The sequence below is a fragment of the Python bivittatus genome, unplaced genomic scaffold (assembly GCF_059951505.1).
Source record: "Python bivittatus isolate LINGU-HERP-01145 unplaced genomic scaffold, Pbiv_v1 ctg000840_np1212, whole genome shotgun sequence".
Lineage (NCBI taxonomy): Eukaryota > Metazoa > Chordata > Lepidosauria > Squamata > Pythonidae > Python > Python bivittatus.
Window position 1 is genome coordinate 31,091,827 of NW_028277113.1, and position 16,466 is coordinate 31,108,292.

Genomic DNA, 16,466 nt, shown 5'->3' on the forward strand with positions numbered 1-16,466 from the left:
TGTCCTCCACGCCAGAAGTCGCCTCAAGCAAGGTTAGTGTTCTCTCTTCATACTGTACTGTACTGTACTTTGTTTCATATTTTTGTGGTTTAAAAAAAAAGATACATATGGTTCAGAATGGATTAACCTTATTTACATTGAACCTTATGGGAAAATTTGATTCGGTTGGCGACCAGAATCGGTTGGCGACCACATTCGTAGGGGTCAGAACAGATTAACCTTATTTACATTGAACCTTATGGGGAAATTTGATTCGGTTTGTGACCAATTCGGTTCGCGACCAGAATCGTGGAACGAATTAAGTTCGTGAACCGAGGTACCACTGTACTTGTTTTTATTAAAGACAATACTTAACATTGAGCCAAAAACACAGCAGAGTCAGGAGCTGTCAATGCAGCCGTTGGCCTGGTTGCAAAGGACTTGGGCATCTGACTGTCAGACTGTGGTAGAGCAAAATACGGTCTTCCTCTGCTTTTTCTACCCCTATAGCGAGGCATTTTAGTGGAAGGTGTCATGTGTGTCTGTTACAAGGATCACTCCTTGGAGGAGGAGGTAGAGGAAATGCTCAGAGGACTCTTATCTAGCAAAATAATACCAACAATGCAAAATATTGGCAGCTTAAGAGAGAATTGATTTTTAGGCAAACTGGGGGGGGGGGGGAAGGAGTTTTTTCACTCCATAGAGTGGAGGAGAACCAAAGAAATGAATGGGACAGTTAAATGATGTCTGACTGCAACGTAATAGGAGATTTGTAACTACATTGGAGTCAGACAATTCTGACAATTGACCCCAGCCAAATCCAATAGGAATACGATATTGGAGAAGTATTTAAATAGGTTTTCAAGGATGAGTTCTCCCCACTGTAGTGCCTGTGCTTGTTTTTGGGAGGGAAATAGTACTGAAAGCAAAAGAATGGACTTTTTCTTTTCCACCCATCCCAAGCTATGCCTAACACAGGTTTTCTGAACGTATTTTCTTTCTCTCTCTCCATTGTAAGTTCTTCCCTCCCCTCCATACCCTACATATTGAAGTTTGAAATTCACTGTTCCATACTAGTTAACTTCTGTCCTGTTGACAGAATCAGGACTTGATTATTATTCTTTTTAACCGCAGCCATGGCTCTAAACTTATTTTTTCTGTTCTGTAGTTCTGATGTCTTTGGAGTGAAATGTTTAGGGCTCCCCAAAATCTTGGTTGGCTTTGGTAACCAACCAAAATTTATTTTCATCATGGTCCTGTTCCAACCTCTAGAAAAGAGGAGCAGGAGAGGGTCTTCTGAGATTCCATGGAGCTCAAATTCCAATACAGACAGGGACTCACACACCCTTTCCTAATTAGAACCATATTGTGTATTTGCTGAAAATAGAGACTTCCTAGACCACCCCAAACCAAAATTTTTTTTTAAATGGATAATGTTCTTAGTACAATTCCTTTATAGCAGATGATACCATAATGCTACATTATGTGGACTGTCAGGCTGAACAATGTATTCCATGTTTCACACTTAAGTAATGCATCGCTCTTAAGCTCATCAAGATTCAGAAATACATATGGAGACAGTTTTGAAATATATAGTCTGACACAAAAATAGCATAAATGAACCTCAAAACTAACTAGTTTGTTCTATTCTGCAAAGTATGTTTTTTTAATTTTCCCATAGCATTTCTCTTTTGGAAAAGATGCTGTCTTTAACAGCTTCCATATGATACTACCAACATTGCTTGTCTTTTTTTCAGATTGATTCTGCTCATAGACACAAGCTTTTCCATTTTACACATAGAGTTGGGTAAGGAAATAAGACTAAAGCTAAATAAGACTAAATGCCACACCTAACACAACTGTACAATTCAAGCCACAAAGACCTAGTTTGTTCCTCAAAATTTGTATGGCTAAATTTGTATGACTAAATAGTCAATATTTTTGTGACTATTACATCTTTCAACTATAAATTTTATTTAAGATTAAACACACCATGCTTGGGACCTTAGAAGTAGTTAAAGTACCATCTCATATAAACAATCATAGTTTAAAGTGGAATAAATATATTTATTTATTAAAAATATATATTTTAAATATTTAAAATAATATTTTTACAGAGTCTGTTAGGTGTAGCGGTTAAGGCATCAGGCTAGAAACCAGGAGACTTAGGCACAAAGCCAGCTGGGTGACCTTGGGCCAGTCACACACTCTCAGCTCTAGGAAGGAGGCAATGGCAAACCACCTCCGAAATCTTGCCAAGAAAACTGCAGGGACTTGTCCAGGCAATTGCCAGGAGTCAACACTGACTCGAAGGCATGTATATGTATCTATATTTGTGTGTGTGTGTGTGTGTTTTAAAACATAATGTTGTATCTTTGTTATAAGTAGATTCAAGAAAAATGATCACCCATTAAGAAAGTTACATTACCTCAGACAAGTTAAATTACTTCATCTGCAAAACATACGTTTTGAAAAATGTACATATGTACAGGAAAAATGAAGCAACCTAATTCTTGCTCTTCTTTTTTAAATGATAGAGAAAACAATATATCCATTTGAGTTTTTTATTCTCTAATGTGTTGGTATTTTTAATACTGTATTGAAATAAATATGTATTCTCTCAGCCTGGTCATGCTTGCTTATGGAAGCGTTCAAGTTCTACAGAAGCTGGCTTTGAGCACCCCCTGTAATTGCAATTTGTACTAATATGAAAGCAGGAGGCAGAATTTGCAGATGGAATTTATGCAAAGGTACCCCAAGTTCTTGAAAGGCCTTCTGGAACACATTTCTTGGGTTCTGCATCCCAGAAAACTGCTGGAGACCACAGGAAATAAGCACCTAGTGTCAGCACCGACCACGCATACTGCCACGTGTGACAGCAAGCTTTTTTGTGTGTGTGTGTGTGCTTTGTAAAATATTTGTGAGGGTTTAATTATTGGACTGGCTACTTTGTTGTTGTTCCTGTACAGACATTCATCAGATTTGGGAAGTTTAGGCTTCTTTCTTTTCCTAAAAAAAATGCTTTTGTTTAAGAAGTATTTTATTGAATTTCGTCCTCTCAAGGTAATGATGGCTCAAGCGCCAGTTATATATGCTCAGTGCCAGATCAGCAGCAACATTATTGGATTGAGGTTCATACAATATCGATTCAGATTTTCAGAGTTTCATAAAACTTATCTGCCAACCATAATTAAGGCTTTATGGGATACTCACAGTCAGAAAAATTAAATAGTTCCAGAGATTTAAGGAGCCAATAAAAACAAGTGCAACTCTGCTCACAACTGAATATTTTGTTCTCCTTTTTGCACAGCCTGAGGATAAATTAGCTGTATTTATAACCCAAAGCAGGTGCCCTTGGACTTTGGGATGGAAACTTCTACGTAGCTGACTCATCAGTGTCAAATCCTAAACCCTTCTTGCAAATGGCCCTGGGGACGCAGACCAAAATTTTTATAAGGCCCAATGGCAGCAAATCACATTGCATTCAGTTGTAACTATTAGGAGTTCCACTGGTTTCGACGTAGCTGGTTGTGTCATTTATCTTTGTGATAATTTGCTGTTGCTTCCAGATCAATTAATTTAGGCTGTGCTATAAATCATTTGGAAGGTCTGTAGAAACCTCCAGGTGCCAATAAAAGACAGAAACAACTGTTCATAAGTTGCCATTTGCAGTTAATATTCAGCATTACTCAATCAAGTGAAAACATTTCCTGCCTCATCAGGGGAAGCACATAGCTAATGAATTTAAATTGAGCCTTCCTTAAATTGCAAAACCAACAAAACCACCAATATGAAAAAAAGAAAAAGAAACAGTCTTCAGAGAGTGACCAAGGTTGACAACTGATTAGCTGCAGGACAGACCCAGAAGGGGAAAAGAGCACCTCATTGCCGGCAGAACTTTAAGTTAAAATCACTCAAATATATCAACAGTGCTCCACAGGCCACCCTGGAGAAAAAGGCCAATGGGAAAAACCAGATGATGGCTAGATGGCAGCAAAGAGAGCTTCTGAACCTCCTCCCTGCCATCTAACGGGCATCAGGATTTTTGCAGCCCTGAAATGACAACCCAGAATTGCCTTTTTCCAGGCCTCAGATGTAGGACTTCACTTGTTTATAGATACCAGTCAAGAGCAGCACAGGAACCAAACTCTGGCATTCTGACCACATCCTGATATTGTCACCTAGAAAATCAGAAAATTGAATATCTGCTTCTCTGATCATGGGATATAGCTAATTCTTCTGTCAGAATACTCTTTTATCCTTTACATTGGATAAACCTGCCATTCTCTACTCAAAAGAACAGATGGACAAATACGACCAAGGAAATGGCAATATCCCAAACCAGGGGTGTAGCACCCTCTGGAACAGCATCCCCCCACTTGAAATCCATACAGGTCGCATCCTGCAGCTGTTCTGCAAGCCTCTGAAAACATGGCTCTGCTCCCAGACTTGGGGTTAGGATGGCTATTGAGACTCTGTTGGTTTTCTTTTGACATATCAGGTCGTTTGTTCCAGGAATACGTCTTTTTGCTTTCAGGTTATTGTTTCCTACTTTTAGAGATGTAAGCTGCCCAGAATCACTGGGAGTTGGGTGGCCTTTAAATCCAATTAAATAAATGAGTGAATAAATACCTCTCAATTTTCTCAGGACACCTTCAGGGACCTCAAAGTAGCCACCTCAGATAATGGAATTAAAAAGATCAAATATATCATTGAAATAGCTAAATTAGAATAGACTAGGAAAGTTAACACTATTTGCCATGGATTAAATAAATATCAAGTTTGTTTGTTTCATCTGGGATTTGCAACATGATTTGTACATGCCCAGGGCAACATTTGTTCTTAGATTACCAATGCCCAAACTGAAACCTGCATGTTTGGTCTCAAGGGGGCTGTTTTGTGCCAGATACAGACTGAAATGCAGTTGTTCCACACAGAAGTGTTTGGGGAGTTCAGCGCAGAAAAAGCTGTGGATACTTACAGTGGCAGCAGTTGAGGGAAAGCAGGTCTGGGAGACAAAGGAAGGTGCTGGAAGGATTGGTACAGGTGGGTTGGTGGGAAATGTCTTGCTAGGGAATCAGAGGCAGTGTTAGCTAAGAAGAGGAAGGGAAGGGAAGGGAAGGGAAGGGAAGGGAAGGGAAGGGAAGGGAAGGGAAGGGAAGGGAAGGGAAGGGAAGGGGCTCCAGACCCATGGCAATTGCTGAGAGGAGCAAAGGAAGGGACAGGGCACCTAGCTGTGCCCTTATCACCCTAAAATATCACTCCAGGATCCCTGTGGGTTTTATTTAACCTGAAAACTGGAAGATTATAAATTTCCTTGATTTTCTTTCTACCAAACCACAGCCATTTCAGAATGGTTCAGCAGAACATCTGGAATACAGTGTGTTTATTTCAGTTTGAAACGAAACATATTTTCTGTTTCATGAACTAGTATCTCATAATAGTAAAAATGGTAATAGTAGCATAGCAGTACATAACTTTTCTGAGGAAGAGTTTCCATTTTCTAAGGGCATTCCTAATAATGACTGGATTCCGGGTGCAAATATGGGATAATCTGATGCAGTTTCAAAATTCAGTTATTGTTATTTGTTATGCGTGTGTGTGTGTGTGTGTGTTCAGAAATATTTCCAAGGTATATAGGACAATTCCTTATTTAATTTATCCTCAAGTAATTAGCCTAATATGCATGTTTTTGCCCACAAAAATGATCAGTTCAAAATTTTCAGAAAAGCCTGGTACAGTAAACCAGCAATTACTGACTTCGCTAGAACAGATTTTGCATGCAACAGACCAAATTTCCATAGCAATTTATATCATTTGCAGGGTGATGTCATCACAAAAAATGACATCATCATCGTCAAATGATATAAATTGTCACAGTGTCAATTTAAGAGACAAATGGCAATAATAGCCACAATCCTTCCACTATTTTATCCATTAAATCAAGGTTTCCCTCTACTACTACTCATCAATGTGTTTCTTACAGTGAGGCATCAATTCTGTTTTGTGAATGATAATTAAATGTGTAAATAGGAAAAGCCACAAAGCAGGAAACAGAAAATATTCTGAGAATTGGAAGCATTGTGCTTCACCAATGAAAAATATTTGGCTTTTAAGTTGTGAGACTAAAATCAGGGAAGACGCTCATATAAGGTGCTTTGAACTCTTGGAGGAATAGCACAACACACATGCAATAAATAAGTGAATAGGTGACTGGCTGTGGTAACCTTGGTGCAAAGTGTTGCAACTACTCAGGAGGGTCATGCTATATTCCAAGAGGGCTGAGGACTCAGAGGAACTTAGTTGCTCTCACTGGCATTGTGGATGTGACTCAGTGACTGAGAGTGAAGGCTTGGCCTAGGTAGGAAAAAATGACTGTTTATTGGGATATGCAGAGGTAAGGAAAGTGCCTGTTAAGGGAGATTCTCAGAATCATTTCTTCCCGATTATTATGATCACAACGCTCAATCACATGGTGCTGGCATAAATGCAATCCCCCAAGGTTAGAGTTATTTAAAACCTTCAGCCAGCACAGGGTTGCTTGCTGCAGAGTCTATCTATTCCGAAAGAGCGGTGCTCTGAGCGCACGGCTGCCAAAGAGCAGATGAGCCTGAGCATCTGTGTTTGCCATCTCCGGATTAGATAGGCAAAACACGTGTGGCCTGTTCTGTGCTCTATACAAGGTTTATTTTGGGACCAGACTGGAGTGACTGCCAATGCTGAGCTTTTCAAAATCCAATTTTCTAAACCTATTATGGCATTCATAATGATTTCATAACACAGCCTTTCAGTGCAATGTAAATAACTCACATCTGTTTTGCACTCAGTTCAGAACCATATCTTTTCCAGAAAATATTGGAGAGGGTCTTGACATTGATGACAAATCAGTCCACTGGTGTCTAGATAGAGAAAGGCCTGTGCCCCACCAAGCTGCCTTTTAGATTTTTTTTGGGGGGGGGAGGTGCTTGGACTTCTGGTGACTGCTTGGACAAGTCCCTGCAGTTTTCTTGGCAATGTTTTTCAGAAGTGGTTTGCCATTGCCTCCTTCCCAGGGCTGAGAAAGAGTGATTGGCCCAAGGTCACCCTGGTTGGCTTGTGCCTCAGGCAGGACTAGAACTCACAGAGTCCTGGTTTCTAGGCTGCTGCCTTAACCACTGCACCAAACTGGCTCTCTTTTAGATCACTGTGTAGATGAAGAGCTGTCCCAGTCAGGCAGCCCATAAATGTAATAAATAAATAAATAAATAATGAGAATGTGGTGATCAGCATGAAAACATTGTATAGTCCACATTATCAAGACAGTAATTCAGTTCTTTAACAGTTGAGTTAAAGAAATGTATCAGAAATAATTGCATCCAGTTACCTTTAACAGCTTTTATATGCAATTTTCTCTAATATATGCTCTTTAATATAAAGCCCTGTGACACTTTGTACTTCTCCATTTTTGTATACATTTCCTCACACTTTTCTAAAAATGTAACTACCCAAATATCAGTTTTTAAAAATGAAGACAGTTCCAGTATAATCTCTCTCTTTGTGTACAACTTTCAGAGATTCTTTTTCATGAAGCCTTTTATTTATTGCAACAAAGCTTTCCCAAAATTCTTGTTCAAATGAAGCAGAACTAATAAACAACAGAAACCAGACTTCATCCTATCATTTATATAAGATTCAATATTCCTTCAACAAACTGCATGATTTGTGAATCCCTAAAAAATAGTTCCCTATAATTAGAGGATAAACTTATCTCTTCTCCGTAAACTTTTCCATACACTAGAGTTTTCTTAAGCCTGCAATTTTCTAGTACCAAAGCAAGGTAGAGATTGAAAAAAAAAAAAATCTCTTTTTTGCAACCTTCTCAATGTTAAATTGATCATGAAGATTCATATTTACTTCTAGTCATATTAGAGAGTACCCCACTTTCCTTCCCAGAACTTCTTCAAAATTACCTAACTTGATTTGGGATTTACACTGAGCAAGAGATAAGCAACCTTTTTAGACCAGGGCCTCATTTGGAATTTGAAATTGTGGGGTGACCTCATTCACAGAATGGCTACCTCAGTTACAGAGCAGCTGTTTATCAGAAGGCAAAATAGTCTTTCAGGCTATTCTCGGCCTTCCTAGTAAGATCTCTGTGGACCCTAAAAGCATCCCAGGAGGAGGAGGAGGAGGAGGAGGAGGAGGATCATCTTTCCTATCTGGCAGGACACTAAGGGAGATGTCTGGGAGCACATAAGTGCAGAGGAGCACCATGTTGCAGACCCCAGCTTTAAGCTGATGCATAATCCCTTGTAAGTGAAGTTCTGGATATTCTACTTTGGAAGACCCTACTAGCTTTGTGTTTACTGCTGTCACAAGGCAAGGGTATTTTATTTGGGCCTACTTGCTCCAAGTGTTAAGGAATCCTTGTGACATAGAAATATGGGCATGCAACCCCTGGGTAGGGGGACAAGCCTGTTCAACTGGCACTATCAAAAACAATATGTAACAAATATATGAACAGGGTTAAAAGTAGGTAATTAGATGTATTAAGTATTGGTCAGAAAGAATTAGAGATGTGGAATTACACCTCTCTTGAAGCTGCATAAAAAAATAATAAAATGCTCAGTAGGATCTTTCAACATCCATATCCAGGCACAATGCTTGGAGGAGAGGGGGGACTGGTCTGGAAGAGTGAGTGAGCACCTCTGGGGACAATGATTTTGATTACCTTGTATCAGAACCAGCTTCCCTTACTCCAGTTCCTTTAGTTTCTTGACAATATTCCTTAACCAGAATATTTACCAAGATCCTTTTACAGTAGACCCACCTCATGGTTGGTCTTACATCTTATCTACTTAACATAAAGATCACACTTTTCTGGCTGTGGTCCCAAATTATTTTTTTCTTTTTGAATGGATCTTTTCCTGATGGAAACCTCCTTGGAGCCAGTCTTGATTTTGCCTTCATCTCTGATCCCCTGAGGATGGATTCAGTTTGGCTATGATGACTTTTGTCTGACCAATAATGGAACCTAAGCAAACCCCTCTTTCTTCCAATAATCTCAAGATTTTGTCCATTTTGTGGGTAACAATTTCTTTTGGAATGGATTTCAAAATATGTGCATTCATGTGTCCATGGAATGGACTGCTTCATTACAGACCAGCTGCTTTGACTTGGTTTAGGTGAACCCAACTCTACATAAATCCTTCCAGAAAATTACTGAACTATGTTGGAGCACAACAGCATTTGCTGCAGCAGCCTAAGAGGATTTTTTTAAAACATAATCATCTGTGTACTAGGCCCTACTTATTCCATTAAATGAAGTGAAGTCTAGACCACAAAAATATATCTTCCCAAACACACACACATGCACACACACACAAATCCTGTAAGCTTTTAGCATTATTATTACTACAAGACTTTTTATTGTTTTAGCTTTGTTTAGGATCAGACAGTTACTCTCACCCTAGACCAAACAGACTTGACTTCCAAGCAGTGTAATTAACAGAGTTAAGCTCTTCTGGGATACTCTTCTGCCTTGGAATCCTGGCAGCCAAAATTTAGAAGACTGGTAGACAATAAGCTGCTAGCACTTTGATGAATTAAAGGATATTGCATAGCAATTAAACATCTGGCTTCCCATCAGTCCTCTTCTAAACCCACCAGTGTTGTTCAGTTACAGGTCTTTGGAATGAAAGCTAGCAAGCAGCTTAGTTCAGGTTTTGCCTCCTATGCCATTAAAAGATCCAAGAATCTACTTTCTTTATTGGCCAAAATCTAACTACAGTGTTGGCTGGTTTTACAGTATTCTCTATAAGGGATGAGTCTGAGATTCAGCATAAGGTGTGGGGTATTGTTCTGGCTCAGAAATGCATAGATTATCCACAGTCCCAGATCCTTGGCCTCTCCACTCAGTAGGTGCCACATCTATATTATATGTGAACCTCAACTGTACAGAGATTAGAGTACATATCAAATTGGAAGTGAACAAACATACAATTATCAAGATAGTTTGACAGTAACTTTCTTTGGGTTAAAGAAGCAATCTTACCTTTAAGGAGTCTTTTTAAGTTGCTTAACTAACTGGAGATGGATATATTGTCTTCTAGAAATGAGGAAAACTATATGACTAGATCTGTTTGGGGTTGTAGTGTCTTATATCAAAATTATAACAAAGAATTACACAGACAGTTATTGCTACAATGCATATGTAACTCCTTGGGAAGTTTCTCTTTCCTAGTGTTTTTCTTCCAGACTCAGGAATGTGCTTGAGATTATAAGGATGATCGTGCAGTGCTGATCATGAAAACAACTGTGGTATGTTAGCACATCAAGTATAAATTTTAAAATGTAAAGACAGGTTCACTTCCTTCAGCTTTTTTAAACTTAATGTGTATTTCAGGATAGGGCGATTTCATGCCCAAACCAAATTGCATAGGATTGCAGTATTCTGATGTATGCACTGGTCTCCAGTCTTAGTTGCTGAAGTAGACAAATTTATTTATTTGTTTGTATCTTTATTTCAATTTATATAGATACCCATCTCAAATACACATCTCTGGGTAGCTCACAAGTTAAAACAACAAAAAACAAACTCCAATAAATAAATTAAAACAATTAAAGCAGTTAAAACAACCAGAAACATAAAAAACAGAGGAGAGTGCCATCCTACACCTCACAAACAATTCAGCCATCTCACAGGATCCCCATCTCCTTGGTATCCCCAAGCCTGATGGCACAGCCATGTCTTCAGGGACTTCCTAAAGACCAGCCAGGTTGGGGCCAATCTAACCTCAGGGGAATGATGTTCCAGAGGGTGGCTGCCACAGCAGAAAAGGTTCTCCTCCTGGGTCCCATCAGATGAAACTCCTTCATAGATGGGACCCATAACATGCCTCTTCTGCCAAATCTGATGAGATGGGTAGAGGTAAGCAGGGAGTGGCAGTTCCTTAAATAACCTGGCCCCTTCCATGTAGGGATTTATAGGTCATAACCAGCATCTTGAATTGAACCTGGAAGCAAACTGGCAACCAGTGCAGCTTACTGTTTGGAAGAAGGGAAAAAAGAAGCCCCAGTCAATTACTTCCTGGTGGGCCTTCTTTGAATAATTAGTAAGAACTAGACTAGACACCTTTATTAGAAATGTTTAGATTGGCTGGATGAAAAGAACCTCCTAACAGGGGATGAGGCAGGATCTCAGGCAGGCTGCTCTATGTTAGATCAAGGATCAATACTCCCCATTTGATTGAAAAATACACTCAGCCACCTAAATCAGTACTTTTTACCCTGTTTGTAGATTTCAAGCAGACCTTTGACTTCATCACTAAAGAAACATTTGGAAGAAACTCAAAACATCTACAATCAATAGGCTGCTCACCCTATTATATGAACCCCAGTTTGAGGATAAGATACACTACAGCCGGGCACCTCTCAAATGTAGTGCCAATCAGCAAGGGGGTTAAACAAAACTGTATTTTGGCCCCATTCCATTTTAATGATTATACTAATGCAATAGTGCGTGCCTTAAGAGCTTCATCCCCCAAACTGCCTAATCAATCTACAGTATATCTATCCTGCTCTGTGCGGGTGATGCTGTCACGCTGCGGTCATACTGGTAGGAATATTGGTCTGTATCTATTAGAATGCTCATTACAGATTAACTATGAGGAAACAAAGGTGAGACATTTTTTCAAAATGTTGGATCCTAGAAGGATCTAAAATAGAGCAAGTCCCTTGTTTTAAGTACTTGGATTTCCTGATGTATTACTTGGGGAAATGGTACACTTATATCACTTGGGGAGCTCTGAGTGCTCAGAGGAGTACAGCAGCAATCCTCTCTTTCTTCTTCTCTTGCTGAGTTCAATAGCCAGAATGGTCAAATTCTCAGATTTTAATTTAAAAGCCAGCGCTCCTCAAAATTCCAATGTGAGGAAATTTCAGAAGAGTATGAGAGAATAAAGTATTAATTCCCTCCCCCCATCTGTCTGTCTGTATTGGAAGAATTACTATAGGATATAATGTACAATACATGGGGGTATGTAATAACTTAATATACATTGTAATGTAAGCTTCACAGAATAATGTCTGAACTGCTCCACCAGACTGTATGGGCAGTCTGTTTCCTTTTTCTGGTGTGCTATATAACATCTTCCAACAAAATGGATACCCACACAACTTAATCTGACCACTCAACCCACTACAGCACAACCAACACAAACTATGAAAAGGGTAACACTGCGATACATCAAAAACATCTCAGAAACAACCAACAGACTATTCCAACCACATGGCATCACTGTAGCACACAAACTAACTAAAGCCCTGCAAAACATCTGAAGTAAAACAAAAGACCCAGTAGCCCAAGAAGAAAAAATGGGAGTCATCTATAACATACAGTATAAGGACTGTAACAGCCACTATTATATATTATATAATTATATATAAATATAATATATTATATAGAAGAGGCAGGCAGAAGACCAGCAGAACACATCCATGAACACCAACTAGCAGTTAGAAGACATGACAAAAACTCCTTAATCTCACAACACTAGGACAGATTCAACTGTAGTTTCAACCAGGAAACTTTGAGCATCCTAGACCAAGCTAAATCCAAAAATGCAAGGGAATTCCTGGAAGCCTGGCATTCAGACAAATCAGCCATCAACAGACACATAGAGAAAAAAACCACATCGACATACCATTCAAAAGACACAATAAAAAAGCTGAGAAGCAAAAAGACCAGAACACATCCTCTCCAACAGCAAACACCCAGATAAGCAGGGATTAACACCAGGCAAAAAATCAAGCAGAAAATAATAGCCTAATCAAGGAACTACCAAGGAGAAAACCACACCCCCACCAACACTGGCAGGGCAAGCTACTGTATATAAACAGGAGCAAACCCCACACTCACTAGCACTGATGATGTTACCTGGTCAGGTAGTGAAACATCTGCAGGCAAACAACCAAGCTCAGAGAGCGCCAAGGACTCCACATATCCCTTATTCTTTGGGTGAGCAGTTGCTTGGCTTGGTCATGTCCTAAAGAAATTAGGAATGGTACAGAAAGCCCTTATAATGCCAACTTCTGCTCTATGGACTCTTTCCAGAGAGAAGGAAAATTGTCTATTAAAACTAATGGAGTCTGCTGGGAAAAATTGGATTTTCAGCCAGTAATGTATCCTCCTCCAAGCCCTTACCTGGTTTGCAGGCATTCCTGTCTCAAGCCTTAACTGGGTGTTTGCTGTTCCATTGGGCGCAGCAAGGATTGATCTCAAAAATTTTGTTTGCACTGTTTCCAGTGCATCTTTCCTCACATAAATTCCTACTTGTGCCCAATAAAGGGTTTGGGCCAACGGTTTGGTCTCAAAAGGTTTTAATGCTGCAGGCACTAATTGTACTCCGCTTGTATAAAAGTGCTTAATAGCACTTGCAGACCTAAGAGCTAGCTGCACTATGTGATTCTGGTGCACATCCCAGGTGCCTTTAGAGTGGAAAGCCACCGCAAAGTATTTAAGTGCAGTAACCTGCTCTAATTTGTGCCCTTCTACTCTCCGGGATTGTTGGGCGGCTCTCTTAGCAAAGACCAGAATTTGAGATTTTTCAAAATGAAGAACCAGGTGATTTTGTCTGCAGTACTGCAATATTGCTGCTATTGCTCTTTTCAGCCCTATGTGGGTTTGTGAAATTATGGCAGCAGCAGCAGCATAGAAGAATATAAGGATGTTGTGCCCTGCTAGTTTAGGTGCGTGGAAATCTGGATTATGAAGAAGGTCCACCATTCAATTGATGTACAAGTTGAAAAGAGAGGAGGCAAGAATACATACCTATTGCACTCCTTTCTGAACCCTTACAGTGCCTGAGAGGGACCCTTGGGGATTGCACTTCACTCTTAAGGTGGTGTTGGAGTATAATTTCTTTATCAGAAAGAGGAGGCACCTGTCAATAATTGTGTTTTTTAATTTTTCTCAAAGGGCATTCCTGGAAATTGAGTTAATGGCATGTTTCAAATTTAGAAAGGTGGAGAAGAGGGAGGATTTCTTTTTATGAGTGTATTTTTGTGCAAGATGGTGGAACACCAGAAAGTGGTCTGTTGTGGGCCTCCTTCTCTGAATCCTGCCTTCTCGTCTTGGATTATGCCCTCTGTCTCTATCCAGTCTTGAAGCTTGTGATTTAAATGTTTAGCATATAACTTGCTAACAACACTTGAAAGGCTGATAGGCCCAGAGTTGTATTGCCCTTTTTATAAATTGGGACTATTATTGCCAGCCCCCAATCTTTTGGAACATAACCAGTCTGATCTATGAATGTAAACAGGGATGCTAGCAGAGGCGCCCACCAGCTGGGATTTTTAAAAATTATTTCAGGCAGAACACAATCCACACCTGGAGTCTTGTTCACCTTAAGGGATTCAATCAACCAGATTACCTCTTGCACAGAGACAGGGGGCCAATTTTGAACTTGGTCCAGGTTGATCTCACTCTCATTTATGTTACTAGCAGAGTCCAGTTTAAATTGGTGAGAACCCAATCCACCAATCTCTAAAATGTAAGGAACTTGGCATCTTGCTTCATTGTCAGTATCCTTTCCCACCTTAGCCCATATGTGTATTCGATATCCCACATATAACTCTGAAGAATCACTTTATGTGAGATGGGCAGCTACATAAATACAATAAGGAAGGAAGGAAGGAAGGAAGGAAGGAAGGAAGGAAGGAAGGAAGGAAGGAAGGAAGGAAGGAAGGAAGGAAGGAAGGAAGGAAGGAAGGAAGGAAGGAAGGGAGGGAGGGAGGGAGGGAGGGTGGGTGGGTATAGGTTTTCTTTAATTTTGTTTCAGTAGGGTATTGCTCTTCAAAATGTTTTCCAGAAAAGCTGAGCAGGATATCTTCAGCAGAGTAAAAACTCCCACATTTTTAATATCAAAACCTTTAAACAAGCTCTTCTCTGTTCTTCTTTTGCACATGAACAATTCATTGTCAAAGGGCAGGCAGAGGTTAACCACCCTTCTGACCTTTTATAAAATGCACGGTGAGCTCCAGCATAGTAAGACAGCCACAATAATTCGTTCCTGATAGATATTCCATTTGGAATAGCAATCAGTTGGCGTGGACTAGAGCCAAAGAAAAAAATTGGACACAAGTAAGTAAAATACTGCAGAATTTGGCATCACTGCAGCATGTGGAGCCCCATGTCAGTTAAAACCGAGGAGAATTCTCATGCACTACTCATAAGGCTCAGTTCACGTGTTTAAGCATTCATCCTTTTGCCATTTCATTTTGGGCCAAACAAGGCATGATGGCAGAAATTGGGATCATATAGGAATACGGAAGGGTGCATAAATAGAGTCGGTATACAACATTAGAGGATAAAGATCTTTTTCTTCCACAGAGAAATTTGATTCTTGGGAGAAAATAAAATATGTCGATATTAACCTATAAAATACTACAAGAAATCTCAATTATAGCTTTTAAGCTCTGAGTTGCACCTGAGGGACAATACTTACAGGGTTCCTAGAACAAAACTGCTACATAGAACTATACTTTCTTTTAAAGAAATAAAGAGCCAGACATTATACTGTAGATGTATGGGAAGAAACACATGATTACAGGTAGTCCTTGACTTATGACATCAATTGGGACCAGAATTTCCATTGCTAAGTGATGCAGTCATAAAGCACAACTGCATCACTTAGCAATGGCAAGCCCTGCAGTCCTGGTTGCCATTATTAACCAAATCACATGGCTGTTAGGTGAGGCAACTTCCTACTGGCTTCCCACAACCAAGTCAGTGGGAAAGTCAGCAGGAAGTTGCAAGTCCCAGGCGGCTTACAAGCAGGCTGGCAGGCAGGTAAGTGGCTACAGCTGGGTGGGGAAGAACGTGAGGGGGTGCACAAGGGTGCGAGTGAGGCACAGTGAGGGTTAGGGAGGGTGTGCAAGGGTGCACAAGGGTGTGAAGGAGGCACAGCGAGGGTTGGGGAGAGTGTGGGAGGGTGCGAGGGAGGTGTGGTGAGGGTCAGGGAGGCTGGGCAGGGATGCATGAGTAGCAGAGGAGATGCAGCAAGGCTCGGGGAGAGTGCGTGGGGGTACGTGAGTGGCTGGTGCAGCGTGAGCACAGAAGGGCTGGGGGAGGTTAAGCGGGTGGGGGAGACTTACCCCAGCAACTTGCAATCTTCCCTGCCAGCTTCCCGATTGACTTTCTGGGGAAGCCAGCAGGGAAGGTCTCAAACAGCTGGGTAACTCCAGGAAGAGGATAGAAAAATAAGGTTGACCATTTCAAGGATCCAGTGCGAGCTCAAAAAACTGTAATGCTAGCAAATCATAGTTTTGAGCTGTTTACCAACAAAGGAATAATCTCTGGATAATTAGCATACTAGATCTGCCAGCACAGGTTTTGTTATGCAGTTTATGGAGGATTTTCTCAGAGATTTGCTTGCAATACCCCTGACTTTTAAGTTGAAATTAAGCAGGTTAAAAAAATTCCCACAGTATGAAAATCAAGAGCTGAA